General features: G+C 45.2%; 1 non-coding gene across 2 annotated transcripts in view; it reads right to left on the bottom strand.

Moving 5' to 3' along the window:
- Positions 1-21,898, bottom strand: part of LOC102750267 (uncharacterized) — a 612,045-nt gene that overhangs the window by 39,581 nt on the left and 550,566 nt on the right. For both annotated transcript variants that reach the window (XR_014148711.1, XR_014148710.1), the window contains exon 3: positions 20,152-20,288. This is a non-coding gene — a transcript (uncharacterized LOC102750267). The remainder of the gene's footprint in view (positions 1-20,151; positions 20,289-21,898) is intronic.

Genomic DNA, 21,898 nt, shown 5'->3' with positions numbered 1-21,898 from the left:
TCCACTGTGCGCGCCTTCAAACCCTGCCCACCCACCCCACCTCCAATTCAGCTGAGAGTCTGAGCAAAACCCACGGGCTTCACATTAAGCACAGCAATGAGATGAGCACCGTAACACCACCTTCCAACTGGTCTGCAGCCCCAGGCCCTTCTGATTTAGTCGCAGGGAGCTCCTGCTGCATTATGTATGAAACCTTCTAGCTCGGTGAGGCCCAAGGCTTCGATGCAAGGCCAGGGGGGTGGGGGGGGGAGCACAGTTCCCCCTTCTGCTGGTTCTTACCCACCCTGCCCTGCAGACCTCCAACAAAGGCTGCCTTGACCCAGAGAAACCAGTTAGGAACTTACTGATGGGAGAAAACCAAGCCCCACATGATCAGCAGAGGAGGAAGATATTTTTGGATGGCAAAGGTGAGTATGGGAAGGCAGAGGGAGCTTCCCTGGCCCTCAAATCGAACCAGAGAAGATTCTGGCTTTGGAAGGTGAGTGCACTTCCTCCTCTCACCTTGATCCTGTCCACTGAGCTCTGGAGTTTTTACTTATGCAGGCAGTTTAGCATGTCTTAGTAATCCATTCGTGTTAATTTTGTTCCTCTTTGGAATGACCTTCGTGTCAGGGAGAGATGACTGGGGGAGGGAGGAAGAGGGGCAGAGGGAGGGCACTGGGCTGCCAACATTGCACTGAGAAACCCTTCTTTTCAATTACCTTCCTGACCATTTAGAATGAATTTTAACGGGCTATGCTTTTCCTGGGACATTTTTTCTTTGAACTCCCAGACTTCCCCTTCATTGCAAGTTGCCATAATATGAACCAGATTTTTTTTTCTCCCTCTTGTTTGCTTAAAAGGCGTTAACTATAAATTAGAGTATCTCAAGAGTGAGGTGTCACATGCGGGGCCTCGGGCTCCTCAGCCCCGGAGCCCCACAGCTGGGAGAGGGGCCAGGCTGCCTCTTTCTTTGGCAGCCTGGCTCCAAGGCCCAAGCCAGGGATGATCCCGCCCTCCTTCTCAAAGCTATCCAGTTACAGCGATATACAGAAACGGCCTTGTTTGACTTAAACATCAAGTTTTATTCCTTTTTTTTTTCATTTCTTTCCTAGAGGAAAGGGAAGAGTGGTTTTAAATGGACATGTATCCTGAGTCATATTCCATGCGGTGCTTTCATTCTAAAGGGTATTCACCCAGTGTGGGTAGCAAGGCTCATTTACATCCAATATCCCATGCTCCCATGCCTGGAGCTCCTCGCCTCTGGGGCCTGACAGTCCCGGCCATGACAGTCACTCTATAAGAAGGCAATGACCACCACACTGGATTTTTTTTTTACCGTACCGTACTATCCATTAGATTCCCATCAGAGAATCTTCACAACTCCACTCACCCACATCCTCCAGATCTGAATGTCATGCCTCCAGGGGACAAAGCCATCAAGAAGCAGACAACCATTGTTTTAGTGTGGTTCAGCTTTGTTTTTTAGGACACTCAAGTTCACAGCTGTTACTCAATGTCAGAATTCAGGAAACGTTCACTGAGTACCAATTGTTTGCCAGGCACAATACTCAACAATTTCACAGCTGCTCACATCACCAATGTATTGTTCATGCGTGGTAGGCAACACCACATTGGTCCATGGTCCTCCATCCATTGAGATGGTAAAGTACAAAGGAGATAGAAGGGCAGTTCCTGAAGCTCATCTTAGACACGAGAGTCTGACTTACAACAAGTAGGTGCCTCAGAGTCAAAAAGTTTGAGTTTGAATTCTAAAAAGGCTCAGCCTGCAAGATCACCCAAAGTTGGGGGGCTGAGCACAGGGTATGCCTGGAAATGAGAGGCAAACTCTCGCATGGGGCAGCGTCTTGCCACAAGGGGACACGGGGTGTCTTCACTTGGGGTGCGCAACAAAATACCACGGATGGCATGACTTAAACAACCGACATTTATTTTCTCACAGTTCTGGAGGTTAGAAATCCAAGACCAAGGTCTCACAGAGTCAGTTTCTGGGGAGGACTCTGTTCCTGACTTACAGTGTCTTCTTGCTATGTCCTCACAGGACCTTTCCTCTGTGTGTTTGTGTGGAGAGGGAGCAAGCCAGCTCTCCAGTATCTTCTAAGGGAGCCCATCATGAGGCTCCCACCCTCCTGACCTCATCTAAATCTTCCTACACCTCAAACACCCCTACCTCCAAATACCACCACATTTGGGGACAAAGGGCCAAAATTCAGTCTAGAGCAGGTGTTAAGTGTCTTTAAGAGCTGGGAGACACGCAAGCGGAGACAGGGAGGGGAGGGGCTGAGGTTTCAAGTGTGGCACCTGTTCCTTCGCCACACGCAGCCCCCACCCAGCCCAGGGCCAAAACACTGAAGGTAGGGATAGAAACCTCCAGAAAGAGCTGGGAACCCAACGCCAAGGAAATGTGTGCTGTCCTTCCCATGTGGGAAAGTGGGAGCTGGGAGGCCCCCTCCCTGAGTGACTTCTAAACCAGAAATGACTAACATTGACAAGATGAAATGCCACCCTCTGCCCTGGGTGTCCCTGTCCCCTAAGAGAAGGTGAGGCCTTGTGAACAACTGGAGCTCAGTGATGAACAAAGTCACGTCTCCACAGACTCCCATTTGCGGCTGCTTCGTTTGTACCTGTTACACCGAGTGGGTGTTACGACATTCACTATTCCCACTTGCAGATGGGAAAAGGGAAGCTCAGAGAGTGAAAGCAATGTCTATAGGCACGCCACTCGTAAGAGATGGAAGCCAGATGTGAACTTGGTTGGGTCTGCGGAGCGTCAGTTCAACGTGCGCCCTCCTCCCACCCCCTGAGCGGGCACAGCTCGCCTGGGTGACACAAAGGGCAAGGAAAGAGGTCCTCAGCTGCCTGCATTGCTTTCACCCTGGCCCACGATCACAGGGCACCAAGTGGATGAGTCTTCACTTGCTTCCCCGGGCCTTGCTTCCTATAGGCAGCAACGCCACCCAGTGAGGGGGACACGTGAGGTGATGTGGACACACAACCACCCAAGTCGTTGACTACAATGACACGACCTGACCTGGTTTAAGAGAGAGGCAACAGATCTGCCGTCCCCCTCAAGCTCTCAAACATACACTGCGGGACCCACATATCTGTCTAACACCAAGACCCTCCACTCTTTGGCTCTTCTTTTAATTCCATCCAGATTTGTCCCTCATACCTCCTTAGGGCCATCATGTTCACCCTGGGCAGTCATTCAACATCAGAGCCCTGACCCACCTCTTTGCATTGTCATGTGGCTTTAATGAGGGGAGCAATTTTTGTCCTACTTTTGAACCCAAATGTGTTTTTCCTAAGTGTCTGCAAATCCTAGTATGCATCTATGGTGAAAGCTACCCAGAGAACTAGACACTGACTTTGACCAGCAAATCCTACAGATAGCCGTGGATGATAAAATAACCTACCTTTCATTTTCTAGTAGTTAGGCATCGGAATTTTTGGTGCAAGTCAAGTCCCCCCCAATTAAATCTACTTATTCCTAAAATGTTATTTTAACTTGAACCCAGTAATAGGTTTCACTGTCAAATTTTACTGATTTTGCTCTCAACACTTGTCAAACTCAAGTTAAATTGGTTACCAAATGTCTGTATAGCTTGGGAACAACTGATAAACCTCACTGTCCTTTGTGATTTTCATGAGTGTGGATTAATGGCAATAATAAGAGCTCATTTTCTGGAGCACTTACAGTAGAAGGAGATACTGTGCTTGGTGACTGACACAGGATTATCTCATTCAATCCTCACAATGACTCTGGGAAGTAGGTCCACTTCTCTGAGGCACAGAGGTGCTAATTGATCTACCCAAGGCCACAGAGTAGTATGTGATAGAACCTAGACTAGAAACCCAGGTCCCTCTAACTCCAAAGCCCTTGTTCTTCACCTCTCTAGTGCCACATGGAAGCAAAGTCCAATATTCTTCGGGATAATTTGATCAGTCAGGAGAACAAGAGTTTGATGCCCATGATGTTGAAGGATAATTGCATATGTGCTTATGTCTATGAGAGCAATTTACAAGCCAATCACCCTGTTTACTAACTCGACCCCACACATAAGCCTTCTCTTCTGTGATGGTCATCTCGGAGTCTGTGACCCACGTGAAGAGGCTGCCCGGGGTCCTCTGGGGGCAGTGCTAAGGCCGCCCGTGGGTTAGACAGGCACACTCAGGTAAGACCGGCCAGTCTGCCTCTGGGTCAGTCGGCTGTGCCTGGCCCAGCAGGGATCTGGGACTGGAAGCATGAACAGAAGGCAAGCAGCTTTCTGTGTAATCGTCCAATGTGTTTACAGCCAGTCCCTGGTTTTCACCACCTCTCCTTTAACCAGGCCATTCCCCCAGCCAGGCCTGAAAGCCATCTATATTTAACTTTTCACCACCTTGATTCAAGAATTTGTCAGTTTCTACCGGGCAACCATCTCCCGATCAATGTATGAGCGCCATCTAGGTGTGAATGGCGGTAACTGCAGGCCACAGCAGGCGCCCGTGTCCCGCGGGGCACTGTTCTTTCCTACGTCTTTCTAGAAGCCCTTGCAGAGGGCTCCTCGGCATGAAGATCCTCATAACACGACTTTGCACTGGGCATTATATCCAGCAAATCATGCAAATGTGGTTTCGGCTTTTGCAGACTCTGTTATGTACGACTGGAAAAAGAAGTTAATAAATCTCTTACCTCAAGATCATAGGCACTGAAATCCCTAAATGCCCAGTACATTAAGGGAGTTAAAACAGATGAGGATAGGTTATTCCCCAATCTCTGCCACCAGATTTCTTTTTTTTTTTTTAAAGATTTTTTTAATTGATTTATTTGACAGAGAGAGACACAGCGAGAGAGGGAACACAAGCAGGGGGAGTGGGAGAGGGAGAAGGAGAAGCAGGCCTCCCACCGAACAGGGAGCCCGACGCGGGGCTCAATCCCAGGACCCTGGGATCATGACCTGAGCCGAAGGCAGACGCCTAACTGACTGAGCCACCCAGGCGCCCCTGCCACCAGATTTCTGATTGAATTTGGGCAAACAGCATCTCCCTGGGCCTCAGTTCTCTCGACACTGTCCTCTCAATATTCTCAGTGAGGATGTTGGACAGTGTGATATACGCCATTCTTACAAGGCCTAGCTCTAGGCTGTCACAATACTTCCACATAACAGCTTCTAATGGCTGCTATTTTGTTTCAAACTGGTAGACGGAACAACCAATAAAGAATAAATTATCTAGAGACGCTCTGGAGGTGACTGGGCAGGCACCGCCTAGGTGTATTCACATTCTCCCACTTCCCCTTCTTCCTAACTAACAGAACCCTGACAATGTTTGTGTTGGCAACGTTCCCATAAGACCAGACCCCGGTCTCACTAATGAGATGGAACCACAAGTCAGTTCGGTGGAGCTGTTGAGAGAGCTATTCCTTGAGGAAAAGTCACAGACCTGGTTGAGAGGTACACTTAGGCTTCTGCCTGCCTGGAGCATGGGCTCAGTGGACTAGAGTAGTCAACTTGTGCTCATGAGAACATGCAGTCGCATGCTAAGGAGAACAGACAAGACACCAGAAGGAGCCTGGGTCCTTGACAAGCTGCAAGAACATCTTCATTCGCTGAGGTGAGGACCTCTTGCTCTGGAGTTGTTGCTCCATAGGAAAAACAAAGCTTCAATGGGTGAAACCACTACTGTTGGGTTTCTCTGACAAGCAGAAAGTCATCGCTGACACAACAACTCAGCTTTTGTCATTCATTTTCTCATTCAGCAAAAGTACGAGAGTATGTGCCTGCAGGTATATGCCAGTAACTGTCAGATCCGAAATGGTCCAGACTTGAGGCACTTGCACTCTGGTGAGATAAGGTTTGGGGCAATGTAATTCATCAGAAGGCATCAGAGGCAAGGGAGGGGGTCAGGGATGTCTCCCCCATGGTGACTCCTTAGTTGAGTATTCAAGAATTAGCCTGGTAAAAAAGGAGAAAGAGGGCTATATGCCAACCTGATGGGCATTGCCCCTTTCCTCCAGGCTGAAAGTGCCTTCATTCTCATTCCAGTGTCCTTCTTTGCCTTCCACTAGTGATTTCGTTAAATCCCTTGGCCCGTGATCAGTTGAGGATGGGCAGGAGACTTAGTTCTGATGAATAAGACAGGAAGAATATTCTGCTGTGAGGGCATCTAGAAAATTTTCCTTCACTCTTACAAAGAAGATTCAGAAGAAAGAATAGTCTCTTCTTCCTCTTGCTGGACCTTGTGTTTGCCCGGAATCTGTCCATGGCAGATATCCTGAAAGTGAGGGAAGAGAGCCCACACAGAGCTCAGCAGAGTGAGAAGATGAAGGGAACCTTGACCTCAGTGGCACCACTGAACTGCTGTGTTGAGCAACACCAGAACCACCAGGCGCTCCAGGTTATGTTATATGCATCAGTAATGTCCCCTTCGTGTTTTACCCTTTTGGAGTGCATGTCCTGTTACCTACAGCCCAAAGTATCCTGCTACAAAGGCATTCTAGACAGAAGCAGCTGCGTGTACCAAGGGAACAAGAACTATGACAGAAGATGGCCTGTTCTAAGAACCGCAGGTAGTAAAGACCAACGTGGAAGGTGAAAGAGTCGTGTGATGAGAGGACGTGGCAAAATTAAGCAGAGACCTAAGGACCAGCGGGGACCTCATGGGAGTTTTCCAGCGGGGGAGTGACGCTTTCAGATTCATATTTTAGAAGATGATAACGGCAGTCCTGTATAAGGAGGGGCAACACCAGAGACAGGAAGACCTTATCACCGTGGTTGCTGTACTCATCCACCCCAGCGATGGTAAAGACTTGAAGAAAGGAAGTGATGGTAAGAAGGAGGGTGAAGAACAAAATACAGAAACCTATCAAGGAGGCAGTTTCCTCAGGACCTCGCCACCACTGGCTGTGGTTCAGAGAAAGAAAGAGGAATGGAAGGTGGCATTCCTATTTCTGAACTGGGTAACCAGGTGGGTGCTGCTCATGGAGATACAGGAGAAAGCATCTGTGATGGCAAAGTTATTATCTTCTGGAGGAGTTGGGGGGAAATGATAAGAAAATATTCCATTTTAACTATCCCGAAGTTGGAGGTGTCTGTTGGACATGTAGGTAGAGCTATACAGTTGCTAAAGGGGGTAAAGTATGGGCTGGTCTCCATGATTGAGCTTGGCCAAATTTCCCCATGCTTGATGTCTTGATGCACAAGGAAAACACAATCTCATAAGGAGCTTGTGCACTGTCATGGGTAACGTTTGAGTCCTACAACTTTGAAAAGAACTTCCTGAGACTTTAGCTATAAAGCTAAATCATTGCTTCTTCCTCGTCAGTCAAAATCATGATTCCGACCAGTCCCAGAAATTCAGACTTGGATATCCAGCTGTCTACTTGATATCATTATTGGAAAAGACTGGAGGATCATCTGAGAAAACATAGAACCTCCTGCTGATCACATTAGCGCAGCTCAGAACATGGACTCTCAGAGGTGTTGCTATAAACGTGACATCCCTGTACTATGTGGTTGTGCATTCACAGGATCCCCAGATAAGACCTGGTGAAGAATGAATAGATTGTATGATGCCAGCAACTTCAGATGATCAGGGTTGAACAATCCCGTGCTGGCTAAAGAATAGATTGATTTGTTCATCTGAACAAACGTCTTTTGAATAAGTACTACGTGCCAACTCTCTGTGCTACTTAATGGAGGATCAAAGATGAGCAAGACAGGGTTGGTCACTAGTTCAAGGTATTTCTGGGCATCCACGGGGAGGCAGACATGTAAATCAAAAAGGGCAATAAAAGAATTACAGGTGTCTCGATAGAAGTCTGGTTGAGGCACAACGGGGAGAGGCATCCACCCTCTCCTGGGACCAAGAGTGAGCATGATAGAGGAAATGGCACCTAAGCTGAGTCTTGCCTGGTGAACAGCTATTTGCCATTTGTATAGGGAAGAAGAGACGTTCCAGGCAGAAGAAGGAGTGCAAAGCCCAGAGGCATAAAACAGAGGCGTGACCTATTCAGAGAGCTTTACCTGGTTTGGCATGGCTGGAGTTTATGAGGGAAGAGTGGCGAGGTAGGCAGGGGCGTGGTCACGGTGCCCACTGAATGCCATGCTGGAGTCCGGACTTCATCTATGGACGGTGGGGATAGGCACAATGGGCCCAGAAGCAGGGGAGTAATTTGCTCTGACTTATATTTTAGAATCCCTCTAGCAGCAAAGTGAAAGCTCAACTGAAAGAGAACAGGGCAAGAGGCAGGAGGACCAGTCAGGAAAGTCGTCAACGGTCCAAAGAACAAATGAGTGAAGACCTGATATACAGCAATGGCATCAAGAGGGGAAGAAGGGATGGACACAGGAGACTCCAGGATGCAGGAGACAGAACTTGACCACCTCTGGATGTGGGGAGGCGAGAATGATGAAGGCATCCAGCTGGTCTGGCTTGGGAGATGAGCAGGATGGAGGGGTGACTTGCCAAAATCAGAAGCACAAGAGGATGAGCAAGGTGGGAGGGAAATAATGAGTTCTGGGCTGATCACGTTGGGCATCTCCAGGTAGGGATGCAGAGTAGTGAGTTAGCATGAGTCTGCAGCTCAGGAGAGACACCTGGCGACAGAAGATGCATCAGTTCTCTTAGTAAATATCTGTCTTCTGATGAAGAATTAAACTGATTAACAACCAGAGAAGTCAGGAATGTCACTTGTGGCCACAGAAGAGATGGTGTCAGTCTAGGACACTCCAAATTGATTCAGCGCTTCTGGCTCTCCATTCTCTAGAAGGTCTGAGTTGCAATGTCTTACACAGAAAGGTACACAGAGGTGATCTTGTCCCAGCCTGCACCCAATTTAAGCACTTTTTCCCCACCAGTTTATCAGCTTGTCCACATTTTGCCTGTACATCTCTCGCTGTGGCTACCTGCCCAATATGCCCCGTTCATCACACACTGACTAGGCATTCAGCTGTATTTCTTAGGGAAGGCATTACCATGAGAAATGGGCCATTCCAGTATCAGAACTATTTTTTAATGTTGACAAAAGCTCTATTAGAAAATATCAGAAAATACCACCTCAGCCTTGGATAATCATGGCATCTGTTCTTCAAGCAATCCACAGAACAGAAGGGATGTAGGGCAGTCTTTACTTCTAGGATTGCCTCAGGCACTTTCTCTTTTAAAAAAAAAGTTAATAAAAACAATAAAATAAAATAGCAGGATTTGAAGAGCATATTGTAATACAGTTTTCATTTTGAAATTACATTCGCCCCTTGTGCTTTAATTCAATACAGAGCTTATAACACTTTAACCAAGGCTTGCTGCAGAAGGGAATGGGATAGGATACAGCTTTGAACATGCATGCACCTTTGACGCTTTTCAAGAGCACAGGGTTAAGGAATTTTTTGTTAAGTGAGCCGGGATGCCTCAGTTCTCCAAATGTCCAGCAGGGGGATCTGCAAGTGATGCTGCATAGTTTTTTGGGATTTTTTTTTCCCCTTCAGAACTGAACATGCATTTTTAAAAGACTGTTTCAGTGCTTCATTTTTGCAAAGTTGAACATTGTCCCTCCTGCCCCCGAATTCCAAAATACATCGTGGCTTCTGACAACATCACGAGAAGTTTTACTCTTCATGACTGATGGAACCCCAGTTGATCAGAGCCAAATCCGATAGAGACTTGCGGGCAGAGGACAGCCTCACCGTCTGGACACAAACAGTATTTATGAGCAGCTCATGCAGCCCAGGGAGGCCAGGCATGGAAGACGGAAACATAGGGCAGATGTCAAAGCCCAGTCCACCCTCCTCCAAAAGAAGTGCTCTGAATGCAACAAGGAAAACAGGAAATCTTTCACTTTTTTTGCCCTCCACGCCTGTATTTTGAAGAATTACAAACCTAAAGGAGAAAGTTGCAAGAACAGTTCCAGAAACATCCACACACCCTTCCCCTGGATTCAGTGCACATTTCACCATACCTGTTTTACTCTCTGCTCCTTTCCTCTCCTTCTCCCTGGTATTCATCCGTTCTATCAACACTTCCTAAGCACCTAAGTTCAGTCCTTCTGTTCTGGGGGCTCACTGTGGACCAGGGATGTCAGATATGTAGACAAATAAGGTCACTCCTAATGAGAGCAGAAAGGGTATCAGGACAAGGCACCACAGGGGCTGGGGGCACAATATGAGCAGTGATTGTGCCCCCCAGGGTCAGGGAATGCCTCTCAGAGGTGACCTATGTGGGACATAGAGGAAGAAAAGGATTTCTAGGGAACAGGGTAGAAATGCAAGGAGGAATCAGAGTCATGTGTCCAAGGGCTGAACAGATTTTGCTTGTCCCATTTCTAATCTTCTGCTTCCATGTCCCCCCTTTCGAGAACAGCCAAGAGTTAGCACCTCTTTTAAGCTTGCTAAGCCAGGCCAGGGGTGGTGCTAGGGATCTTATCTGCATCTCCTCCTCAAACCCTTGCAGCCTTGCCAGGTTGGTGTGGGTGTCCTCACTTCACAGAAGGGAAAAAGGGGGCTCAGAAAAGCCAAGGAATTTAACAAAGGAGACCCAGCTGGTGAGCGGCAGAGTCCGTAATTGTTTCTCTATATCTTCTTAAAGTTCTACTGGTGAAACACTCTCCCCAAGGATGCCTGGCACTTCCTTCCATCCCTCTCCCCCACACCCCCTATCCCAGGTCAGTTGGGCAGTAGCTTTCTCAAACCCACCGACTTTTGGGGGACCATGGTTCACTTCCTCTGAGTCTCATTCAATCCACATTTTCTGTTCATGTCAGGACATGGCTCCCATTGTTCTCTGTTCCCAACCAAGATCCAGGTATAATTTCCTGGACAATTTCTGTACCTTGTCCCCGTCTGTCTTCGCTACCCCCAGACATCAAGATCTGTGTAAATAAGCCCCCAGACACATCACTGCTACTATCAGGTCTTTATACATGAAACAATATTTAATTCTCCCAGAATTTTATGAGGTGGTCTCAGCATCTCTAATTTATATTTAAGAGTACTGAGTCTCACAGAAACTACAGGACTTGCTCAAGGCAATTTGTTTAGTGAATTCACACCCATGCCTGGTTTGGGAAGAGCCAGAGAGACTGAACTAACACAAGTGATTCAGAACTAAGTCTGAAAATAAACAGCAGTTTACTTTGTGCGTCCATACACAATTGCCCTCAGTATTATGTAGAGTTCTGGGTGTTGTCATCAAGGAGAAATTGCCCTTCTTATTCACATGTGTCCCAGTGATCACCCCCATTACTCCACTTCCACTTATTTTAATTTTGGCCTGTTCAGCTTATCCTCATCTTTGAATTAAGTCGTAATTTATGCTAGTTACCCGAGGAGCTGCTTTTTTAAAAAGACATGTAATTTCAACACTGAACACTAGGTGTCACTATCAACCAGTTCTGCAAAACCGTCCTTCAGAATGTGTCATCAGAAAAAGTCATCGTCAAGAAATATTAAAGTCGTATTTACTTCATATCGTGCTACATAATCTATAAAAATTGGAACACAGCAATAAGATTCTCATGTACAAAATATTGTATGATCTCTGGCCTCACTTTGTAGGGCTCAAATATCAAAAAACCCACCCAAAAACAAAAACAAAACCAAACCCAAAAAAACCCTATTTTTTCCCCAAGTGAGAAATAATAGCAAGAACACATCAAGCAGGGTGATTGGATGGCTTAATTGGTTGGGCTTCTGACTCTTGATTTCAGCTCAGGTCATGGTCACGGGGTCCTGGGATGGAGCCCTGCATCCAGCTCAGCGCTCAGTTTGGTGTCGGCTTAAGATTCTCTCCCTCTGCCCCTCCCCACGCTGTTCTCTCTCTCTCTCTCCCTCAAATAAAAATAAATAAATCTGTTTAAAAAAAAAACCACATCAAGCACCACTGGAACACTAGGCATTGTACTTTATTTATACCATATATTTGAAACCTCACATTGCATGTGTGAAGTATTTAGATTAGGCTTTTAGAAACTAATTTGAAACCAAAGGATATAAAGATCTTTCACTCAGAAAAAGCTAATCAGCCTTCTCACAAGGGAGACAAACATACTTTACAGCTTTGTCAAGTATAGTTTTAAGAAAACAAGGCTAGTATTTGGGCACCAGATGTTTGAGTCCAAGATCTTTTTACATACATGATTATCTTCAGTTTCTCAGCAATCATGGCCATCACTGATCTTCCGTCCTTAGTCCATTTGGGTGAGTTTGGAGGCAGGGCAAAAAAGAATCTTTTCTCCTGGCACCTTCTCAAGATTTGGTTAGGAGACCAGATCCAGAATATCCTTGAATGCTATAATTATTAGCATTTTGCTGAGAATTGTGAAAATAAGACCCGAGAAAAATAATTAGGATAAACTACATTTCAAACCATCAGGAGATGGGTTGATAAACTTTAAGAAATTGATAGGATCTGTAAAAAATAAAATAAATAAAATAAAACTTGTATAAGATATTGCTAATTTACTGAATGACAGAAGATAGCACCTCAAGAGCTGGGCTGCTCTTAGGGGCAGCAACATTTTTTCCTGTCAAATTCAGTTAATTCTAAAAGAAAACAGCAGTTAATTCTACAAGAAAACACAAAAATGTTCTGTGTTTTTCAATAAACCTTCTATTTTTTTTTTTTTTTTTGCTTTCCCCCAACCATCCATGGGATCTTGACCTGGCCTACCATGGTTTTGTCATCAGGAGTACTTTTGATGATTGTAACTTTCGCTATTCCAGTCCTAAAAGTAATGGAACATTCATTTTTTTCCCATGAAGTAAAAATGTCTTGTGAATACGAAGTCTTGCTAAGGCCCCTGAACACAGATGGCTTTTCCAAGTGATAGAGAAAGGTCTTCATTCAAAGTCTGTGAGTGCATTACTTCCAAGCAAAGAGCAAGCTTACCTTTCATAAGCGTAGGGGAGCAAAATCTGGCACCATACAAATGTGTCTCTTTGGCAGGTGAATTATTTCAGACTGATTTTTTTTTATTATTATTATTACGTTATGTTAATCACCATGCATTACATCATTAGTTTTTGATGTAGTGTTCCATGATTCATTGTTTGTGTATAACACTCAGTGCTCCATTCAATACGTGCCCTCTTTAATACCCATCACCAGGCAAACCCATCCCCCAACCCCCTCCCCTCTAGAACCCTCAGTTTAGTCCATGGTCTCCCATGGTTCATCTCCCCCTCCGATTTCCCCCCTTCATTCTTCCCCTCCTGCTATCTTCAGACTCAAGAAGTTTTTCTTTGTTGCCTTCCTACTAACTGCCTAAAAGGATTTAGATAGAGGACCTGTTCCAGGAAGGGAGCTATCACCACAAATAACTATAGTTTGATATACACTAGGTATGGTAGACAGGGAGGACCCTAGCAAGGCCTGTTTGAGCAAAGCCCTCTCTGTCCCATTGTTTCTGGATGGCCCAGCAAGCACTCATTCTTTCCATTCTTGGTGTGAATTGCCTCCCTTCTCTTTGAAGCCCTAGTCCTGTACCTACTTCTCCTTGGTCCAGAATGACATAAATACCTCATTTTGCCTGTCTTTGGAATCTCTCATGTTTATGTGGGTTTCCCATATGTACATAATTAAATTTGATTTTCTCCTGTTAATCCATTTCAGGTCAATTTAATTCTTAGATCAGGCAGAAGAATCTTGAAGGAAAGAAGAAAAATTTTTCCTCCCCAACATAAGTTTAAATGCTGGTATGTTTTATTTCTCTCTCAAAAATATATGTTCTGGTATTCATGTATGAATAGACATATAGATTAATGGAATAGAATAAAAAGCACCAAATATATGTTTACATATATACATATACACAGTAATAAAGAGGGAGCCTCAAAATAGTGAGGGAAAGATTTATTCAATTTTGGTAAGGCATAACTTGGGTAACCATCTGAAGAAAGTATAAATGAATCCATACCTCACACAATACACTATGGTAAATTCCAAATGGATTAATATAAAATGTAAAAATGTAAAAACATTAGAGCCATAAATTAGTGAAAGAAGACAAAGAAGAATGTTTTTAAGCTTCAAAGTGTAGTAGGTCTTTCCATGACACAAAATCTAGAATCATCAAAGAAAGAATTGCTAAATTCACCATTTAAAAAAATTTAAAACTTCTGCATGGCAAAAAATAAACAAAACCTCATGATCAAAGGCATAAGTCAAAAGGCTACTTCAAAAAAAAAACACTTGCAATTTATATCACAAAAAAAAACTCTTTCATGTATGAAAACCTCCTACAAATTAAGAAAAAGATCAACAACCCAATAAAAAACCAGATCACAGAAAAGGAATATAAATGGTTCCTCGGTCAGGAGGGCAGTGCTATTGGGGGGAGGGATTAGAGCAGGACAGGTGAGGTGCCTAAGGCTCAGAATTTAAGGAGGCCCGAAGGATTTAATTTCATTAGGTACCTCCTTAAATTCTGCACCCAAGGCACCTCACTCATCCTACTCCAGGCCCCGAAATGGTTCTTAAACATATGAAAAGATGCTCAACCTCACTCAAATAAGATAAATGCAAATGAAAACTACCCAAGGTACCATTTTTCACTTATCAGATTGGCAAAAATCCAATGTTGGACAAAACACCACCCACAGATATCACTGGTGGGAATGTGAGTTGTTTCAACCACACTGGAGAGCAATTTACCACCCACTAAGCATTAAAATCACAAATACATATGGATTCTTGACTCACTTCTAAGAATTTTTCTTACAGATACTTGCAAAGAAGTAAAATGACCCCCACACAAGTCTATTTATTGCAGATTTGCTGGTAATGGTAAGACTGGATGTATCCTAACTGTGCATCATCATGTTTAAATAGACCATGGTTAATTCATACAGTGCAATGCTATGCACCCATAAAGGCAGAAAGGACGTCCTTTAGATATTGAAATGGAAAGCTTGCCGAGGTATGTTAAATAAGAAAAGCAAGGTCCAGAACCGTGTGTGTGATAAGCTACTATATGTGTCAAAAAGAAGGAGAACAATAATAAATCATGGGCTTATACAGGCATAAAAATATCTGCCTTAAAAAAAAATGATCAAACAATGATTATTTCCTCTTGGGGCATGGGGAGCTGGGCGGATAGGGCATAGGGGATCATACTTTTTGATGTCTGAGTCATGTAAATTTATTTATCTATTAAAAATATAAAATACAAAATTTAAGTATTTTCGTCTGGCACTTTTGTCCTCAAATATCCATTTCCACCTAGATGTCTGGCACTGAGGCTATTTTTCTAAGGCTTTTCTGTCACACTAACAGAGCTACCCACAACTCAGTTTGACCTAAATTTGGCAGCAATTTAAACGAGATGCCCAGACTCACAGTTAGGATGATGGGCTTCCCCTTCAACTCTTCACTCAGACTTTTAGGCTCTACGGGAGCCATCATCAGGCTCAGCAACCTCCATTAAAGATGTCTGATCCTACAGCAACATCACCGGTCAAGGTTATGACTGCCTCAGGGAGAATGTGCAGACTGACCAAAGGGAAAGCCAGCGACTGTGCCCCTCAGCCTTTTAGAACACAAGTTTGCTGGGGGTGGGAATACGAGAGGGAGTCCACAGAGTGTCACTTAAGCTCAGAATTCAAGCAAAGTAAAAGCTCTCTACCCTCTTTCAAGGCTGAATCATGCAGATGTCTGGCAAAGGGGAGAACATCTCACCCAATACAATTATCCTCTTGGTTTCACTCAAGTGGCAACAGAACTCTAAGCAAAGTCCACAAAATAAAGCCAGTAACCAAAAGGAAAATAAAAGAAGCAACTTCGGGCAAACAGGCAGAGAAGTGAGCAGGGTCTACCCATTTGGCTCAGGAAAGCGCAATAGTGGGTTACACAGGAGGATGACGGGAATTTGGGCCTGAACGCACGCAGGGACACTCACCCATATGCACACACCCATCATGTCATCCTTCTCCATCAGGGCAGCACGCTGGCCCAGAGCTTATCTCTGAACATTTGGAAACAGTTACCTTGCTTTAATTTACTGAATAAATCTGAAAGTGTCTGTGGATGTGTCCAGATTGAAGGCAAGCAGTGTCCCAGCTGGGAAGGGAGGTGCGAAGGCCCCCCGCTGAGTGTGGGCCCGTGGTCGCCACAAGAGTCGCCCCACATGAAGGCGAAGACCGACCAGGGATGAGAGGCGGAGGAAGTTCAAGGGCAGAAGGTCTTCTTCTCCCTCCACAGAAGGAAGGCACCATCGGAATACGTGCTCTCACACTTGTTTAGGTTCTTCCTGCCTTAGCTCTAAAGGGACTCAAGAAATTCAGAGTGGGCGAAATAAAACGAGACGAGGGATCGAGAGCTTGGCAGATGCCAAGAATTTTCCCTGACCTCTGAGGCCTCGGGTTCTGGGGATGTGGCCAAGGGGGCTTTGTGTCCTTGTTTTTTCTGCACTCAATTGCCCATCCCAGCCAAAAATGAGAAAGCTCTGTGCTGGTTTCAAGACTAATTTCATTTGCTGAAATCCAACAGACTGAGTCACCGAGACCTCAATTCATTTACACATTTATTTTAAGCACCTATTCAATGGTAGGCATTTTGCTAAAGCAAAGTGCCTGGAACTGCTCCTAGCTTGCTGGGTGGTGGGTGGGGGCGGTGGGAACTGAAGAATAAATACAGTGCTCAAGGGAGTCAGCCAGTGGCTTTTGAGCCGAGGCCACCATGTGGGCCAAGGACGGACACAGATTAGCACTCGAGGCTGAGGGGACAGCGTGTACATTCTCGTGGACGCATAGCCCCGCAGGCCTGTTTGGGGGGGGAGGGGGGTGGGTCTTGGGGGTGGCTCTCACTTTCAGGATCATTCAAGTCTAGAAGTCTGAGGTTTCTGTAAGGCTGGTCTCCAGGGAGTTGAGAGTATTTTTCTCTTCCTTGTCCTTTACCCAAGTGACCCCGTTCTTTCAAAAGCCTGCTATGCCACCAAAGAGAAACTTTCATCTAGGTTTATTAAGTGGTGAGCAAAAATAATACATGTGTCATCAAACAATTAAAATCCAGAGTTATTTAGACAGAGTTGAGATCAAGCAAAAAAAAAAATCACAGGACAGTTAATGTGGTGCTTAATGATAGACATTATTACTGCGTTCTCTGTTAATTAGATATAAATGCTATTTTGTTCCCATAAATGACAACAATGACTGGGCAGGGCTATAAGTGTCTCAGAGACGTCTCTGAAGACTGGCCAGACATTCCTATTTGACGTCTACAGGGAAGGGGTCGAGTTGAGGAAGGGAGGGTCTCTGTGGGCTCCAGATACATTCTTTTGCTTGAGGAAAAGGTAGTTCTTTCCCCTCAAAGCTTATCCATATGCAGTCCTGAGCCTGAAGACAACTTTTGGGACCCTTCAGTCCCTGTCAAGAAAAGGAAGTCTAACCCAGCACTGAAGGACTGTAGAGGGAGACCCCCATTTTCTCCAGCCTGCAGCCCCTCACAAAGGCAGCCCTAGGACGTCTGCATTCTTCCTGCCCCTCTTCCAACTCTTGGATCTAAAGCACAGAGGATTTCCAGCAACAGGGTAAATGCAGGCTGGCCAGAGGGTGCTCTGCCAGCCCAGGAACAGAGCATTCCAACTTGCCCGGGGTGGGTCTGGGGCCTTTCTTTGGCTTGGTGTCAAGGGGGACGGCACCTTTCTCTCTTAGTTACTCTTTTGTGGGTTGAGCTCGTATTCTTATTTGATGCTCGTTGCCTTTCATTACCTTTTGTTGTAGACCTGGGTTTGCATTTGGACTTTATGTGGCCAGCAGAGGCTTTCTGGAGCCATTTCAGATGTCCGCGAGTGACAGCTCTCTCAGCCACAAGTCAGCAAGGCAGAGATATCAATTTGAATTCTGGGCTTCCAATCAAATATTCAGAAAAGGACACTGTACCCTTTGAAAGTTGCAAAGGAAACAGAACTTGGGCCTGGGAAGCAAATGTACTTCTGATTACTCTGAACTGAAGTTCTAGAGAGGACGGGATAGTCAGTGATTCCAACAACTTCAGGGAGGATAATTTCAGGCAAGAGCACAGAGAACAAATACATAGTGATATCAAAGCAGCCCTTGTAACATCAAATTCCTATTAATCTACTCACATCCTGGGGAATTTTGTCCCGATCTTTTAGCAATTATCATCTGCAAACCGTGCTGCCCTATAGTCTGAATGGTTTTTGACAATTAGTAAGAATCCATACCCACATCCTTAGAAGTGCTTGTTTTTCTTCCATATCATCAGGTCACAGACACTCAATGCAACACTAGGAAAACACGTTCCTCCAGCGGAAGGAGCCCACATTTCATCTTCCTTCCAAGTCATGACACCACTCTACGTGTACATTTCTGAGTCTCAGTTAACTGTAGTTTCATCAATGTATCCTTTAGAACCTTTGCTACTTGAGAACCAGCGGCATCAGCATCACTTGGGAGCTTGCTGGAAAAGCAGACTCTCAGGACCTTCCCCAGACCGGCCGAATTAGCATCTGCAATCCCCTGGTATTTCACCCTACAGTGTTCTCACAAAAGACAATGTGAGTCTCACAAATCTGTAATCTACCAACAAAGAAGATGCTTTTGCATAGGAAACTCAAATACGACAGGACATATGTGGACATAAACAATGTATTAATACTAATATATGTCAGCATGCTTACTAAATGCCAGACCAGGAGGTAGATACTGCCCTCCTCATGTGTTGGAGGCACAAAGTGCTTATCTAACCTGCACAAGATCACACAGAAAATCACACAGTGGACGAGGCACGATTTGAATCCAGGTGGTCTGACTTTCAAAGGCATATTTTTAACCATTACACTCCACCCGCTCCTGGAGGTGTGCAACTGTACTCAGGAAATGAAACAGCTCTGATTCGGGGCCTGGAAGAAAAAGCTAGGTTGCTGTAAGGCCCACCATTGCAGGCTCAGTCACATTTAGAAGCAGAGACCACGTGAGCCGGAGATCAAAACCTCTAACAGAACCCTCTTGGGTATGATCTGAGGTCAGCGAGGCACAGAGAGGGCATGTGGAACTCCGTGGTTCCCCCGATTGGGTGGAAAATGAGGGCCAGACAGGTCTGAGCCCCCAGTGTACTTCCCATCACGCTCCCCTGCCTCTTCCACGCCACATCCTACCTCTCTTGGGGTTTTGCTCTTCCAAAGACCCCTCCCACCCATCAGATAACCAAGGACAGCTGCTCCTGTCTTCACTTTCATTGAAAATCTGAGAACATCTGTTCTGCCTGAATAAGTCATTTTGGGTCCTATCTGAAACCTCCTCATTAAAAAAAAAAAAAAAAAAAAGTCCGGTCCAGGACAGCTGTGCTTATACATCACCCGTCAGTAGCTCTTCAGCTAAACAACGACATAGAAGGTGTAACAGGAACTTTCAGATGTGATAACCAAGAGTTCTTCCTTTTTGAAAATCAAGACTGCCAGCTACTGGGCATTAATTAAGACGGCGTTTTAGTCTGGGCTCCCAAGAGTCATGCACCTGCCGGGGTCTCAGCTCCACTCATACATTTAGAGGTGCAAGAAGGGTGGCAGTCCAGGCCCAAATTAATGTGGCCATGGAATCTGTGCCTATCTAAAGTGCCTACTGCTAACCAAATAGTTCTTTCTGGCACAGGTAAGCACCCCACAAAGATGTTCTCAGGCCCCAAGTGTTTGCAGAATAGGGGGGCAAGGAGTTCCTGGAACAGACTTCACAAGTCCAAAGAGGCCGAAAAACTCTTCCTGTTTAAGGTACAGCTCTGCTATAAAAGGCACTGAACCACTTTCCTTTGGAAGCCTGCCCCATCTGGTGGGAGGCAAGATTAAATACACCCTGCCCTTAAAACGCCACTCTTGCCCTCGTGACGCCAACAGTTTCTTGATGGATCCGGCCGGGCCTTTTTCATAACCTCCACTTCAGAGGTAAGGAATGATCATTGAGTCCCCTTTGATGCACATGGTGGAAATAGAAACCACTTAATACTTGAAATGTCAGACTGCGCCGTGGAAGATGTTCTAAGATCAAAAACACAGAGAGGACCAACCTGCCCTATTTTAGCCCACTTGTCCCAGAGCTCATGGTTCGGTGCTCCGTGGGCTGTGGGGAGGTAAGAGGCCATGGCCTGGCTAAACACAATGGAGTGGGCAGTTCTAGATCGATCACCCAGAGAATGTGCTACAGACACCCAGTCCAGGGCACTTACCTTGCACTGCCCAGACACGCAGATGGCCGTGCCATTCTGGTCACAGGGGGTACCATCAATGACCTTCTCAGCTTGCCGGACATAGAAGCGGTAGCCCATTGCCTGGCAGTTCAACTCACACTTCCGGTTGCCCTTTACTATCAAAAAAAAAAAAAAAAAAAGCGTCTTTTTGCTTCCGGTATTCCTTACTGAGATAAAATTCACGTAACATAAAAATAACCATTTTAACCAAAGTGTACAATTCAGCGATTTTTAGTATATTCCCAGTGTTGTGCAACCATCACCACTAACTAATTCTAGAACATTTCTATCACCCCAAAAAGAACCCTTGGACTTGTTCACTGTCACTCCTGCCCCCATACTTTGGCAACCACCAGTCTATTTTCTTTCTCTGGATTTGCCCATTCTGGACGTTTCATAATCACACACTTTTATTTATTTATTTATTTTTAAATTTTATTAATGTTATGTTAATCACCATATATTACATCATTAGTTTTTGATGTAGTGTTCCATGAGTCATTGTTTGCGTATAACACCCAGTGCTCCATGCAGAACGTGCCCTCTTTAATACCCATCACCAGGCTAACCCATCCCCCCATCCCCCCACCCCCCACCCCCAGAACCCTCAGTTTATTTTTCAGAGTCCATAGTCTCTCATGGTTCGTCTCCCACTCCGATTTCTCCCCTTCCTTTCCTTACACCACACACATTTTTCTTTTTTTAATTATTTGTTTACTTACTTGAGAGAGAGAGCACGAGGAAGGGAGAGGCAGAGAGAGAGAGGGAGAATCAGACTCCCTGCTGAGAAGGGAGCCTGAGAAGGGACTCGATCCCAGGACCTCGAGATCAAGACCTGAGCTGAAGGCAGACGCTTAACTGACTGAGCCACCCAGGCGCCCCATAATCACAAACTTTTAAAAAACTGCATTGAAGTTATGACATCTCCCTATATTTGATGGTTGAGGGAAGAAATTTGGTCTTGACCTCCTGGCATATAGTAGAGAATCAATGCTGAGAAGGTACCATAAAGAGATTCTTAAGGAATCTCACAATGCAAATAACAGACTCTACTTTTAGAAATCCTCCCATGCTTTAACATAGTCGTGATTATATCTTACTTATCAGCAATTGCAGTGAGCACACAATTTTTATATTCTGCTTTAAAAATTTTTTTGTACTGAATATCTATGCAGTTATATCACTTTTATGCTCTGTTAAATAGCCGGAGTTTCCCGTAATCATTCCTCCATTATGAGATATTTAAGTGGTCTCCCCATCACCTTAGGTGGAAGTCCAAAGTCCTCAGCAAGAGATAAAACATCTTTCAAGAGCTGAACCTTGCCCACCTTCACAGTTTCATTTCCTACTGTTCGTCCTTAAATCCTTGTTCTGTTCCCAACTAAGCACTTCCTCTGTTCGGCTATTGCTTAGCTGTTCCTTCTGGCTTTGCCTCACTTGGCTGGTACCTGTTTCTACTCGGCTTTAGTTCCCAGGTCACCTCCTCTGGGAAGCCCTCCATGGATACACCCACCCATCTGATCTGGCCCCCTCTATGATAAGGTTAACCAAACTTGAGGGACCACAGGGATGCATCTGTCGTATTTACTCTTGTATCCCCAGCATAGTACAGAGATGGGTACATAGCAAATACTCTAACAACCCCTGAGGAATAAAAGGCGGGATGAATAAATATTGGCCTTTTTTTTTTTGGCTTTCTCTCCTCTCCCCCGACCGATATATTCCC

The sequence above is a fragment of the Leptonychotes weddellii genome, chromosome 9 (genome assembly GCF_054177405.1).
Source record: "Leptonychotes weddellii isolate Sample4059 chromosome 9, ASM5417740v2, whole genome shotgun sequence".
Classification (NCBI taxonomy): domain Eukaryota; kingdom Metazoa; phylum Chordata; class Mammalia; order Carnivora; family Phocidae; genus Leptonychotes; species Leptonychotes weddellii.
The sequence above is the reverse complement of the archived record's forward strand: the minus strand, read 5'-3'. Positions and strand labels throughout refer to the sequence as shown.